This window comes from Gordionus sp. m RMFG-2023, chromosome 3 (assembly GCF_954871325.1).
Source record: "Gordionus sp. m RMFG-2023 chromosome 3, tfGorSpeb1-WG-v2, whole genome shotgun sequence".
NCBI classification, from domain to species: domain Eukaryota; kingdom Metazoa; phylum Nematomorpha; class Gordioida; order Chordodea; family Parachordodidae; genus Gordionus; species Gordionus sp. m RMFG-2023.
Genome location: NC_088777.1, coordinates 31,283,980 through 31,299,127, shown reverse-complemented (window position 1 = coordinate 31,299,127; position 15,148 = coordinate 31,283,980).

Below are 15,148 nucleotides of genomic sequence, written 5' to 3'. Positions count from 1 at the left end.
GTACTACCATAGTAATACCTTACTTATTTCCCAATATTTAGTTGACTCAAAAATAGTTCATACCAAAGGTAAATTGTTGATATAGACAAATTTATAAACGTATTTAATAGATTTAAAAACTCTTCTTTTAAATATGAAAGAAGGAGATTTATTTTTATCCTATAAAGATTTACAAGATGCTATAAAGCAATATGAAAATTTAAAATACATAAATCTTTATATATCAGATTCAAAAAATCACCTCTTTTTGAAAAATTTAGATATAAAAGCATAAAATTTCTTTGTATATTTGGTGGAAAGTACAATACAAAATCCACAGGTCTACGCAATTACATGTCTATAAAACAAGGATGTCAATTCCATTTGCAAATTACATTCATGAAAAACAAATTATTTGTCAAGGATATGCATGAAAATCACAATCATCCCCATGGTAAAGGCACATAATCTTGAAATTATTAAGATAAATATATAATTTAACTTAGTGATATGGATACTGGAGAGGCTTATAGGGTTAATTTATTAAATTTTGATAGAATATATATAAGATAAAAGTATGAAATATTGTTTTTAAAACAAATGAAAAATCATTTTTTGATTATAAAAATACTATCTAATTTTAGATGAAAATTTATACCAATCATTACCCAGACAAAGAAAGCTTAATGAAGCACAGTATAAATTTGTAGTTGAAGCTATAACTACAGGAGGAAATAAATCCAAAATAAAAAATAAACTATTTTCTGAAGGAAAGTTTATAACCCTAAGAGATTGCCTAATATAGACAAAAATACAAAAAAAACTTATGATAATGATTTAATTACAATGATAGATAAAGTTATGGAAGATAATGATGCTAATATGGAATTATATACTGTAAATGGGAATCTAATTAGTATATATTATCAAACTCATCAAATGCAGTATATTTTTCCAAAATATCCTGAAGTTATATGTGTGGATGCAACATATCGATTAAATAATAGGCATATGCCTGTTTATATTTTGGTATCAATTGAAGGAAATAATAGATCACATATTATATGTGTATGGATTGTCAAATCGGATTCATTTAATGTAGCATCACAAATGCTTCAAATTTTTAAAAAACTGAGTTCAGCTTGGACAGATATAAAGGTCATTGTTAGTGATAAAGATTGGGCTGGGAGAAAAGCTTACATTGGGGCATTCCCTCATGTTCAATTGGAATTATGTAGGAAACATGTAACCAGAGCTTGGGATAGGGAAGTTACCCACAAAAAATGGAATATTCCTAATGATATGATTAATAATGTGAAACATCTGTTGTATAGCATGCTAGATGCACAGTCTTCTGACATATATTTTGAAAATTATCACAAATTAACTAATTTAAATCTAGAATCATTAAATAACTATTTTTCTGGCTGGCATCATATCAGATATGAATGGTCCGATGCTTGGAAAATATATCATTTAAACTTTAAACAATATACAAATAACAGGGTAGAGAGCATTAACAAATATTTAAATTAACATAACCAAATACTCTACCCTTCCTAGTGTTGTTAATCGACTGAGTCGAGTCGACTTAGTCGAAAACTGAGTCTAAGTTTTGGGTCGAAAAAATCGACCCAAACTGACTTTATGAACTCGAGTCGTGAACTCAAGTCGACTCAAGTCGTGAACTCAAGTTGTGAACTCAAGTCGACTCAAGTCGTGAACTCAAGTCTATATACTTGAGTCGACTAGAGGACGAATATTTTTATAATGAATCGTCGACTAGAGGACGAATATTTCAAATTAATTATTAATAATTAAGATTTGTTCTGTTTTTTACATTTTTTTATTTTAGACTTCCAACTTGAGATTTAAATAGGAATTATATACTTTAGTCAACTAGAGGACGAATAGTTCTATGAAATTGATTCGACTAGAGGACGAATATTTCAAATTAGTTATTATTAATTAAGATATTTGTTGTTTATTACTTTCTTTTATTTTAGACTTCCAACTTGAGTTGCAAATAGGAATTATATACTTGAGTCGACTAGAGGACAAATAGTTATACTTATATGAACGTGAGTCGACTAGAGGACGAATATTTCAAATTTTATTAATTAAGATATTTGTGATCTATTTTTTACATTTATTTACTGTAGACTTTCAACTTAAGACCATGAATACGAAATATAAATTGGTCGACTAGAGGATGAATATTTCATATTTGTTATTATTAATTAATTAATTTATTTGCTCTGTTTTTACACAGGATAATTATAATGACCAATATTGTTTGTTAGCTGTTTTAATTTTCCACCTATTAAAATAAGCTTAAAATTTTAATGTAATGTGCAGATACACATGGTATGTGTACCAAAACCACCTGCTAAAACACAGTTTTTAGGTCGTAAGAAAGCAAATCTACTCAGATCTAACTGTATATCGTTATGAATCTCTCTAAAGTGAATGAAAAGTTATTTAATATTACATAAAATTAGCCTTTTCTGCACTTGATATTTTCCTATTTACATATAAAATTATTTTTGCCTGCATAAGTAGTGTTGTTAATTGGTTGGTTGTGTAGAGCCCAGACCCGGGGTTTGGGTCTAAAATATCGACAAAAGCTCTGAGCACGAACCCCGAGCACAGACCCGGCGTTCAGACCCAAGTTCCAGATCCGGATAGATGGCACAAAGGTTTAGACATTATCGAAAACTCGATGCTTAGACAATTGTTTTCTGGTTAAAATATTGATTTAGCCGTTTTTAAAAATCGGCTCAAAAATAGCCGTTTAACAACACTAATAGAAATCCTGATCACATTATTTAATAAATATATATTTTATTATATCATTGAAAACAAACTCCCTTTTTTGCTTAAAAATACAGGTAAAGCATTATAGGTAAACCGAATGTTAAAGCTCAATTTGGCGCCAATTTTTATTATTTTTTGATAGCCCTTTAGAGAATATTTTTACTTACAATATGATATATAATTAGTTTTTGAGATATAAGCATTTTAAAAATTTTACAGATTTGAGCCCCTATATCTCAAGAACCAGGTGTTATAGCGAGCTAAAATAAACGGCTTTCTCATTTATTTACCCTTCTAAATAATTCCAGAAAAAAAATGAAATAAAGGCGTGGATAAAATTTATTTTTAACTATTTTATATAATTATTTTTACTTTTTGCAAAGTCCTGTCTGGTCTGATACATTTTTTATATTTTATATTTATTTTATAAACAGACAAAGTTAGATCATGTTTTTTTCAAATAATATTTTATTTTTTGTTTATTTACATAAATATATAAAAAATTCTTTGAATCTCCTACAAAAATACGAATCAAATCATATATTTACATAATTCGTGTTTTCGAATCGAATAATTATATTATTCGTATTAGTACGAATTAAATAATTCCTTATTCGTATCGATTCGAATAATGAAAACATTATTGGATTTGATTCATCGAATATTCGATGCCAAAAATTAAATTCTTCAAAAATATATTCAAAAATGATATTAAAAATTAATAAGTGATTTATAGATGTTGAAAAAAAAAGTAAAAACTTTTCAAGGAACTTTTAAATACTTAAGAATCATGTCAAATACTTCTGGGTTTGAAAATTTCTGAATAATTTGAAATATTAACAAATAATTTGGAATATTTATTTACGAATAATTTCTAATATTTATAAATTATTTCAAATTTGACCTTGGGATAATCCTTGGCTAACTGCTAGTGCCGGCTAGTTTCAGAAAAATGGGATCCCTAAAAACAGTTTCTGACGGAACTCACTACCTACCAGATGTCAATTAAATAACAACTTTTTTGTATATCTTTTTTATTAATTATTTATCAAACTGCAAAAAATTTTCATTGGGTTGTGTCCTAAATTATCAAAAATTAAATTCACAAACTTTCGAAACTTTATTGAAAATATATAAATAAGATAAGTCTATATTTTTAAACATAAAAATAAAAACATTTACAAAACATACTTGACAATTTTCTAAATTTTAATACTTAAACATATACAATTTTAAAATTTTTCGAATTTTTTTTAAAAATTTTGGATTATAGCCTTTAAAAGGAGTTTTATTTTGTAGTCACAAACTTTAAATAACAATATCCCATTAATTCACATATGTGAACCATCTTTTAAAACCAGCGAACACTGCTACAACTTATTAACCAAATATTTTTTTAGTGAATGTATAGAAAAAATTAATAAATTTTTTTTAAACTTTCCCTTTTTCTTAACATTAAAAAAAAAATAATTAAATGGTGTCTTTTTTATCCAAGAGTCTTTATTTTATATTAGAAAAAATCTATTATATGCCATTATTTTTTTAATAATATCATATTTTCTACAATTTATATAAAGTAATTAATGAGACAGTCAAAAAAAAATCTAAGAATTTATTAATATTCTTTTTATTTTTACGGTTTATATTTTTTAAAATATTTTTAGCCTTTTCAATATTAAAATTTATTTTGTAAATATACAATAACACTGCACAATACAATAAATAATATAAAATATATTTTATTCTGTAAGACTAATATCCCAATTATTTAGGATTATAATTTTGTTCTTAAAAATACCCCTCCCCCTCCTACCTTGATTTAATATTTTTTTAAAAAAAAATTTTTTCTCTATCAATGAAAAAAATAACAATTCTATTCCCCTCCCTTTTTTTCCCCCCAAAAATTAATTCCATAATAAAAATATTTATTTTTTGTTTAAATAATTTCATTCCCAAGTCAAAATTAAATATAAACCCTCTTCCTCCCTCCCTCTTTTCTTTACTTTATTATTTATATCCTTGTTTATAAAAAAAATATAAGAATTTTAAATTTTCATTTGATAAATTTTTTGGAGAATTTTCTTATAAATAAACAAGAGTTTTACAAAAATCTTCAAATAAAATTTTGAAGATTTTTTTCGCCCAAAATTTTGAGGAAAAAATCTTTGAAGATCAATTTTTTGCGAAGATTTTTTGGCTAAAAAAAATTTCGAGCTTGCTCAAAGAAGATTTTTGAGCAAAATAAAAAATATTTTTTGTAAAAAAATCTTCTTATAATTTTGAGAAAATATTTTGAGAATTTTATAATAAAATAAAATCTTTTGTAAGGAAATCTTTATTAAAACATTTTTGAAATTTTGATCAATTCCCCAGATGTATCAATATTTGTAAAGGATATTGACTAAAAATGTGAACATGTCATTTCATTATATATTCTATTTAGAATTCTCACGTCATTTCTTACTATGGATGAAACTCCCTCCTTCAAGGGGGAAAACGTATCGGTTTTGGGTACCATTACAGCAATAAAATTTAAAGCTTACCTGGATGAATTATCATCCATTTTGCCGTTGAATTCACTAATAATTAAGGATAATGCGCCCATATATAATAACACTAAATTTTCAAAATATAGTATATCTTGCACCTTATTAAAGAGAATAAAGTCATGAAATTATCAAATTTAAAATAAATATTGTTAACGCAAAAATAATCAGGGAGACCTTTGAATGAACCAATTAAGAAAAAAGTTCTATAATCTGATATCAGATATGACAACATTACTCATTTTTTTGAGATATTTTATTTTCTTTTAATTCATAAGGCAAAACATTAAATAAAAATAAATAAAGGAGGGAGAGAAAGAGACAATGGGAAAAACGAAAAGAAAAGAAAATGAAATGCATTTTTTATATTTGATTTTTTACAAATATAAATAAAAAAACATTAAATAAATGTATCCCACCCAAATTTATAAATGGGGGTTTTATTATAAAACAATTATTTTATTTATTTTTTTTTATTTTATATAACATTATTAATTCCTGATTTTTTATTTAAAAATATAATAAACAAGTGAAAATAAAAATAAAAGGAAAAAACAAGAAAGTTAAACTTAAAATTAAAAATTACAAAATTTTTTTTTATATATAATGCAAAATAAAAAAAATAAGATGCAGAATTATTTAAATTATCTCAAATAATTCTTGCTGCTCCTTGCACCCAGGTCTCAGTTGAGAGAGCATTTAGTGCATTAGCACTAACTGTAACCTCTCTAAGGACAAGATTAGACAAAGATATACTTGATGATATTTTAATTATAAAGCTTAATCGTATGTTAAATAATGTGATATTTTAAATCATTATTTATATAACCTATTTCATTATAAAGTTATTGTTTACATTGAAATTTTAATAAATAAAAATTCATATATATGACTGATTTAGATAATAACAATATAAATAGATCTTTTGTATGAATAGTATAATCAGAGGGGGGCGTATTTTACTAGATATATCCAAATAGTAGTTTCTAAGATTTAAAATTGATTTAAAAGATTAAAGAAAAAATATTTTTAAATTTGTTGTTCCCAAAAATATCATGTTTATATTGATGCATCTTTCTAGTTCAACTCCATTCCGGTTGGCTCAAAAAATTTAACATATATGATACTATTATCATCTGCCCAGAGCTTTAAGTGTTTCCCAACAAGATCATATTAACCTAATTTAAAAATAATGGATATGAGTAATGTGATAATTTCAAAATATATATATTAAAATAATTTCAAAAGGGAGTTGAGAATTAGATATGTCACTTATCTATGGTACATATTCACTGAAATTTTAATTTAACATGTTTACAATTTATTATTTTACCTTGTAAGTTCAAAAAAATTAAATAAAAAATTAAAAATGATAATTGTCACTTATCTATGGTAGATCTCCATTGAAATTTTAATTTAACATGTTTACAATATATATTTTACCCATTTGCTTTAAAAAATTTCCCAAAATTTTAAAAATAACGATATACCTATTCGAAATATTCATCCTCTAGTCGACTTAAGTTCACGACTCAAATAGAAAACTCATGTTCTCGACTCAAATCGACTTGAGTGCATGACTTGAGTTGACTGGAGTACACGACTTGAGTCGGCTTGAGTTCACGACCTGAGTCGACTTGAGTTCACGACTTGAGTCGACTTGAGTTCACGAATTGAGTCGACTTGAGTTCAAGACTCAAGTTCACGACTCGAGTTCACGACTAACGACTTCAGACTCTGAGTCGGAGTCGGGTGAACTCGACTTTTTAACAACATTAACCCTTCCAAATATGTTTACTGATTTAATTATGTCAATTAAAATGTTAAGTGCTGAAAGGGAACATGATAATTTAATGAAAAAAATTAAAATCTCATCTATAAATGAGGAAGATCAAACATTGGCTAATTATAGAAAATTGTTAACAGAATATGCATACAAAGAGTTAAAATATGAATATAATGTTGCTGATAACTGCAATCTTGTTTGCCAATCAGATATGTTTTATTGTGATTGGCCCTTTTTATGCAATTACCATGCAGACATGTATTTATGGAAAGGAAAAAAATAATAGTGATCTTTACGATGAAAAATTATGTCATCAAAGGTGGCACAAAAATTATTTTAAAAATCCATCGACATTTATCAATAATAATATAGATATAATAAATAACAAAAAAGGGATTAAATACAAAAAAACCCTTTTTAATGACCAAATTTCATCCTATTAATATTTTAAAAATCAAAATATGCTTTTTCACACCATATCATTATTACCACCTAATTTGAAACATGGTTGCTCAGGCTTTTGATAAACTACATGATTTTGTTATGAAAGGAATATTACCAATTATTTCCTCAAATAATTTCAATACAAGCAAAATAATTGTCAGATATTCTCCAATAATAGTATAGCAAATGTATTAAATGAGGATCTTACACACTCAAACGTGGATCCTAATATACAGTAAAATAAAAATAATGTCCCAATTTTTAAAAAAAAAAGATGTTGTTTATAATAGTCAAGAAAATGAATGTATAAATAATATCATAAAAGAAATTCAATTACCTAAGAAATTAAATAAAAGCGAGAGACCATTAGGATTTACAATATTGGATTCACAAAAAAGTACATTGACTTTATTTATTGTTAATAGTATTTTCAACAAGACCTTAATTCCCAAAATTTTGTTGACCCAAAAATAGTTCATACCAAAAGTTAATTGTTGATAAAGACAGATTTTTAAACTTTTTTAGATTATAAAAAATCTTTTTTACACCTTTTGAAATCTTCAAGTGGACTTAGTAGACTTTGTATACTCAGACTCAAAGTTCAAAAATTGTAATTTTATAATTATATACAATTAACTGTAATTCTTAAATATCATGATTAATTTAATTTTTTTAAATATTTAAAGCCATAGATGACCCACTCGTTAAAATCATTCAACATATATTTAAACATTTTTATAATCCAACTACCAATATTTGGAGGAAATATCATGCTACTCGCTTAAATTTTGCGTCAGCAAAAAAGAAAGTCTCTCAAAATATAGGAAGGGTGCTAACTGCTTTATCACGATTGGTTGAGCTAGATGGGAATTGTTTTTACAGGTAATTTAAAAAATTAAAAATAATCTTGGTTGCATTTTTTTTTACTAATATACATAGAATATGGTTTTGTTTCTTTCTTTACCTTAAATTTTAATGATTATATCCTATATTAATTCATAATATTATTTTTTTAAAACATTGATAGGTTTTTAGAAACAGTAACATAATTAAATTTTTTAAAAAATAATTAGATGTATAAGTATGGAGATAACAGGAAAACAAGACTCCTATGGTTTGATTAGATCACATATGGTCTTGCTGATGCTGCAAAAAATAATGATAAAAAATATATTAGATTATACTCAAGGTCAAAATACGTGTGAAGATGATGTGCAACAGTATATAATAGAAAAGGCAAGTAAGAATGGTGAATGGGCAACGGATATTGAATTGCGAAGTGTTGCCACACTTCTCAATACCACGATATTGGTATATGCTAGGTATGGAGCTTCATTTTGCTGGCAAATGTATCCACCATTTAAATATGATGATGGAAATATATAAAAATTTGACCAAAACATTTATATTAACAATTCTGAATCCCATTTTGTAAATGTTATTGATTTTGAAGATTAATTACAAATGTTGATATTTTATATATTTTACCAAAAGTATTTTAGTTGATTGTATTTGTCTTGTTTTTATGCATATTTTTTTTTATTTATCCTATTTTAACATATTATAAATAGATATATATAGACTACAAAGATATCTTTATTAATCATACCATTTTTATATACATTTCATTACAACACCAACACCATATAATCATCCCAATTATTATTTTACTTTGATTAATTTGTATTGCTAATACAATTTTTCCCACATTCTAAAAATAAATTTGGAGATTTTTTTAAAATCTGAATTAATCCTTTTTTTTTAAATCATCAACTCAAAAATGACTATATAAAAAATTTAGTATTATCATTTTTTAAATAAAAAAAAATGCCACCAAATAAGTTTTAATAAAGTTTTAACACTCTCGGGTGAAAGGGGTGGGGGGGGGGGGGGGGTATAATATTTTTTTTAATGGTTTTTTTTTAAATTTTTTATTTTTGCCTATAAATTTTTTATGGTAAAATATAGGAATTATTAATTCCGCATATTTAAGTTATATTAAGGAGAATTTTGCATACAAATTTAATTTTTTTTGTGGTAAAATATTTAAGTTATTTTTTGGAGAATTTTGCATACAATTTAATTTTTTTTGTGATAAAATATTTAAGTTATTTTTAGGAGAATTTTGCCTACAAATTTAATTTTTTATTTAAATCTAAAATTTTTTATTAATTTTGTATTAGGGATAAAATAGACCCCACCTTTGAAGTTTAAAACATTTCTAGTGAAGGGTTAAATCGAAATATAGTATTAAATGATGCAATTAAATATAGTATTAAAATTTATACACGAAATATAGTATTAAATACTCAATTTTATTCATTAAATTGAAATATATTATTGAAGTTAATACAATCATTTATAAAATGAATAAAAATGTCAAATCATAAATTTTTAAAATTAAATTAATTTAGATAAATTAATTAAGAACATTATGGGAGCTCATTAAGAGAAATTTATTTTTTAAACTCTATTTAAAAAAATAATATCAAAAGATATAATTTATAAATTTCAACAAATTCAATAAAAAAATGTATATAAAAAATGAGTAATTGTTTGTAAATTTGAAGCTTGCTAGGGATTGTGTCAAATTTATAAAATAAGTCATCACAAGGTAAGATCTTTAATGTTTCCAAGTAACCTTTAAAATAAGACATACAATATAATTTATAAATTTCAACATAAATTCAATAAAAAAAATTTTATAAAAATTAGAAATTGTTTGTAGATTTGAAGCTTGTTAGGGATTGTTGTGTGTCAATTCTATAGAATAATTTATCACAAGGTAAGAACTATAATGTTTCCAAGTAACCTTTAAAATAAGACATACAATATAATTTATAAATTTCAACATAAATTCAATAAAAAAATTTATATAAAAAATGAGTAATTGTTTGTAAATTTGAAGCTTGCTAGGGATTGTTGTGTGTCAATTTTATAGAATAAGTCATCACAAGGTAGGATTTATTCTTTTCTCAATCATTCTAAATTTCCTAATTCATAGCCATCTTAAGATTTATGTAATTTAAATTTTCATATTGCTTTATAACATCTTGTAAATCTTTATAGGATAAAAATATATCTCCTTCTTTCATATTTAAAAGAAGAGTGTTTAAATCTATTAAATACATTTATAAATATGTCTATATTAACAATTTACCTTTGGTATGAACTATTTTTGAGTCAACTAAATATTGGGAAATAAGTAAGGTATTACTATGGTAGTACTTTTTGGTGACATTCTAAAATCAGATATATAAAGATCTAAGTAATTTAAATTTTCATATTGCTTTATAGCATCTTGTAAATCTTTATAAGATAAAAATATATCTCCTTCTTTCATATTTAAAAGAAGAGTTTTTAAATCTATTAAATACGTTTATAAATTTGTCTATATCAACAATTTACCTTTGGTATGAACTATTTTTGAGTCAACTAAATATTGGGAAATAAGTAAGGTGTTACTATGGTAATACTTTTTGGTGACATTCTAAAATCTGATATATAAAGATTTATGCAATTTAAATTTTCATATTGCTTTATAGCATTTTGTAAATCTTTATAGGATAAAAATATATCTCCTTCTTAAAAAAAGAGTTTTTAAATCTATTAAAAAGGTTTGTAAATTTGTCTATATCAACAATTTACCTTTGGTATGAACTATTTTTGAGTCAACTAAATATTGGGAAATAAGTAAGGTATTACTATAGTAGTACTTTTTGGTGATATTCTAAAATCTAATATATAAAGATTTATGTATTTTAAATTTTCATATTGCTTTATAGTTTACTAAATTTCGTTCACGATATTATTTATACATCCATTTTATTATAAATACAAATTTTAAATAATTCGTTAAATTTTCGTAACTTTTTTATCGATTATTAAAATGCGTATAAATAAGAAAAAATATAACTTTTATTTCTTTGCTAATACGCCATTTGGCGTAAGTCTATCATCTCCCTAATTTTCCAGCTGCAGTATTTTTCCGTAATAAGTATCAACATGTTATACCCTCTACATTAAGTACAATTAGAATAAAAATGGAGAAAATACGAATATGTAAGAAAGCTCTGTGAGCATCAGTTGTTGAAGAAGCTGTATGTGATATTTGTCCTATAGAAATTACCAATATTATATTAAATGAAGAAATATTTTGAACGAAAAATTGAAAATTTTTAGAAATAATCCAACCTTTAGCTACATCATTGTTGAACAGGAGGATAAATGTACTTCGCGTAAATAACAAGATGCTTAATTTGGAAAAACACATAATACAATCATGCCATGATTCTTTATTTTCTTCATCTGAAGAAAAACTATGTTTGAAAAGTGAAAATGATCTAAATACATGTACTCACAATGCTACTTATTTATTGGGCCACCAATATCAAGGGGATCATCTTACTAGTACTGATTTTGATGAAGCATGTAATATGATACTTAGGTATTTTACAAGGTGGGGATAATCAAAATATTTAAAGTGATATAATAAATTTCATAAGTAAAAGCGGCATTTTTATTAGCCAAAATATGTGGAAAGTGGTAACTTCCATAAGAAATAATCAGATTTCGTCCTCAAGTTGGTGGAATGGATTTTGCCCATCTTGCCAATTAAGAGAAGTAGCTAATATTTTACTAACATTTCCTAGTTCGACTTCTTCTTCAGAAAGAAATTGGTCGGTTTGGGGCAATATTCATACGAAAAACAAAAATCAATTGAAGACTTCTACAACAAGAAAATTGGTAAGAGTATACCATAATTTAAGATTGACTAAAAATAATGATATTGAATGAGCAAGAATCGGCTACAGAGGGCGAAACATTTACTTTGGAATGAATTATATAAAAATTATGAAATTTAATATTACATAGATACATTATAATATTATATATATAGAAAAAATTAATATTGGCGTAAAAACATTTATATGAATTTGACCATATTTGACCAGATCCCCCTTAGTTCTCCCTCCATTTTTTGACCCCCAAAAATGTATGCATATATCTTAAACAATAATTTGAAAGAAAGAATGTAAAAGTTGATATTTTTTTATAAACCATTCATCATAATTTACACATTTTTGGAAAAAAGCATTTATATATAAAAAAGTGAACCAAAAATGCTTTTTAAGAAATGGAATATAAGCCTAAGATAAGTCTTAAGACAAAAGTGAAATGTATTATAATTTATAATAATAGATCCATAAAATTACTAAATAATATAATATATAAAATATAATTTTTTATAAAGTGAGTATTTTTAATTTCTTTATCTTAATAAAAGTAAAATATAATTATAAAACTATTGATAAAATTAAATCATAAATTAAATAAAAAAATTAAAGCACAATACAAACAGTGGAATATTATATGTCGTAAATTTACAGTATATCTAATTTTATCAATTATCATATGACAATCAAGTAATTTTTACCAATATAGCAAATTATATATTTTACAGAAAACTATAAAATATTACAAATAATAAAAATAAAACATTACAAGATATTTCTAAATATAATATTTTTTAATACAAAAATATTTATCCATTTATTACAATATTAAATATTTTCGATTGTGAATATAAAAAAAAAATTTTCTAAAGAATTATAAGTGATAAAATACATTAACCTCAATTGATATATAATTCTTAGCAACCTACAATTAAAATAACGTTGTGTTACCATTTTAGAAAATGTTATAGAATTGACTAATAAGGAAAATTTTGTAGGCCCTAACCAAATCAATAATTCTTAAAGAGGTTAATATAAACGAGACTATATGGGTTAATGATAGATAATTCCAAGTCAACGTATAGCATTTTATAAATACCAAATTAATTTTCTAAATACCGACCAAAATTTATTAAAATGTAATAAGACCCTTATTACCTAACATATATTATAACAGAATCACGTGGTCCGGCATCCTATATATCATCGCCCAAAGGACGGAACCACCAAGTTGGAATAAGAAAAATACATGATGTATGTTGGGATTCGAATCCAGAATCATCGGTGAGGTAAGCGACGCTCTTGCTCATTAGGCCATAGACGCTTTACAAAAATCACGATTTTCAAATATATATTATAAAAAAATTTCGTAGTACCTATCCAAATGAAAAATAAACAAAATACAAATTTGATAGGTAACTGTTAAGCAGAGTTGTTAAAGTAGCGCGCTACATTGGTAGCTATAGCTAATAGCGGCTACTTTTTTTGTAATTATTTAATTTTTTAGCGCACTACTTTTTTTGAAAGTAGCTAAGTAGCCGCTACTTCGCGACTTTTAAAAAATATAATGAAGGTAAGTATAAACATGAAAATTTAAATATAATATCATAATTAATTATAATTTTTATGATTTAATTTATTATTCAATTTTGAAAATATAATTTCACGTGTTAATAATTTAAAATGTCATCGCCTATGGATATTTAAACCATTGAAAGTGATTCAGACAATGATATTAATGAAATGGAAGATAGCAGAGAAGAAAATGTTCTTAATAGCTATAATACAAATTTCCCATTCACTAGATTTGAAAATTTTTTTAAATAAATATATAACCAAAACTGATTTCAAATTTATTTGTTTAAAATGTAAAAAAAAATATTTCCTCAAATCAATCCAGCAGCTATACCTCAAGAAACACCTAATAAAGGTAAATTGTCATTTTTACATTCTAATAATATTTATTTTATAAGACTGTTTATGAGTTTTAAGGAAATGGAGAAACATCTAAATAATTTTGTTATAGGCGACTTTACATCCAAAAAGACTAATTCAATTCAAACCAAATTAATTAATAATGCAAATGACAATATTAGCTGATATTATTGTTGATTTTATAATTTATACAGTTCAGCCAATGTCCTTAGTTGATAATCCATCATTTACCATGATGATTAAAACTCTATCCCCTGGTACAACAATTTTATGCCGCCAGACACTAATGAATAAAATAGCAGATAACTTTAAAATTATGAAAGATGCTCTAATAGTTGAGTTATCAGAGATATCATATATATGTACCACGGGAGATAGTTGAACACATAACAGAAGGTAAAAACTTATTTATATTTATAAATTGATCTGATTAAATATTTTTGAGCTTATTTGGGAATCACAGGCCATTGGCTAGACCCTGGAACTTTAAAAAGAAGATCTGTGGCATTAGCCCTCAAAATGATAATAGGATGCCAGACATACGATGTACTTGCAAATAAAATTATTGATAATCTATCTTATATTAAAAATATGTATATAAGATTAAATACGCCCTTACCCTCAAGTGCTAGTGTCGAGAGATTATTTAATAAGGCAAAACTTATACTTTCTGATCGTCGCTCTAGACTTGGGGATGATAATATTGTAATGATTTTATTATTAAAATGCAACAAATTACCATAAATATTTATTTTTATTACGTAAATTTTTTTATAATCAAAACTAACTATATTTTAATATTTATAAATGTTGATTTTTATATATTTACTATACAATAACATTATAAGCAAAAAATAAAAATTTGTAAATTTTTTTTATAAAAAGTAGCTTAAAAAGTAGCTAAA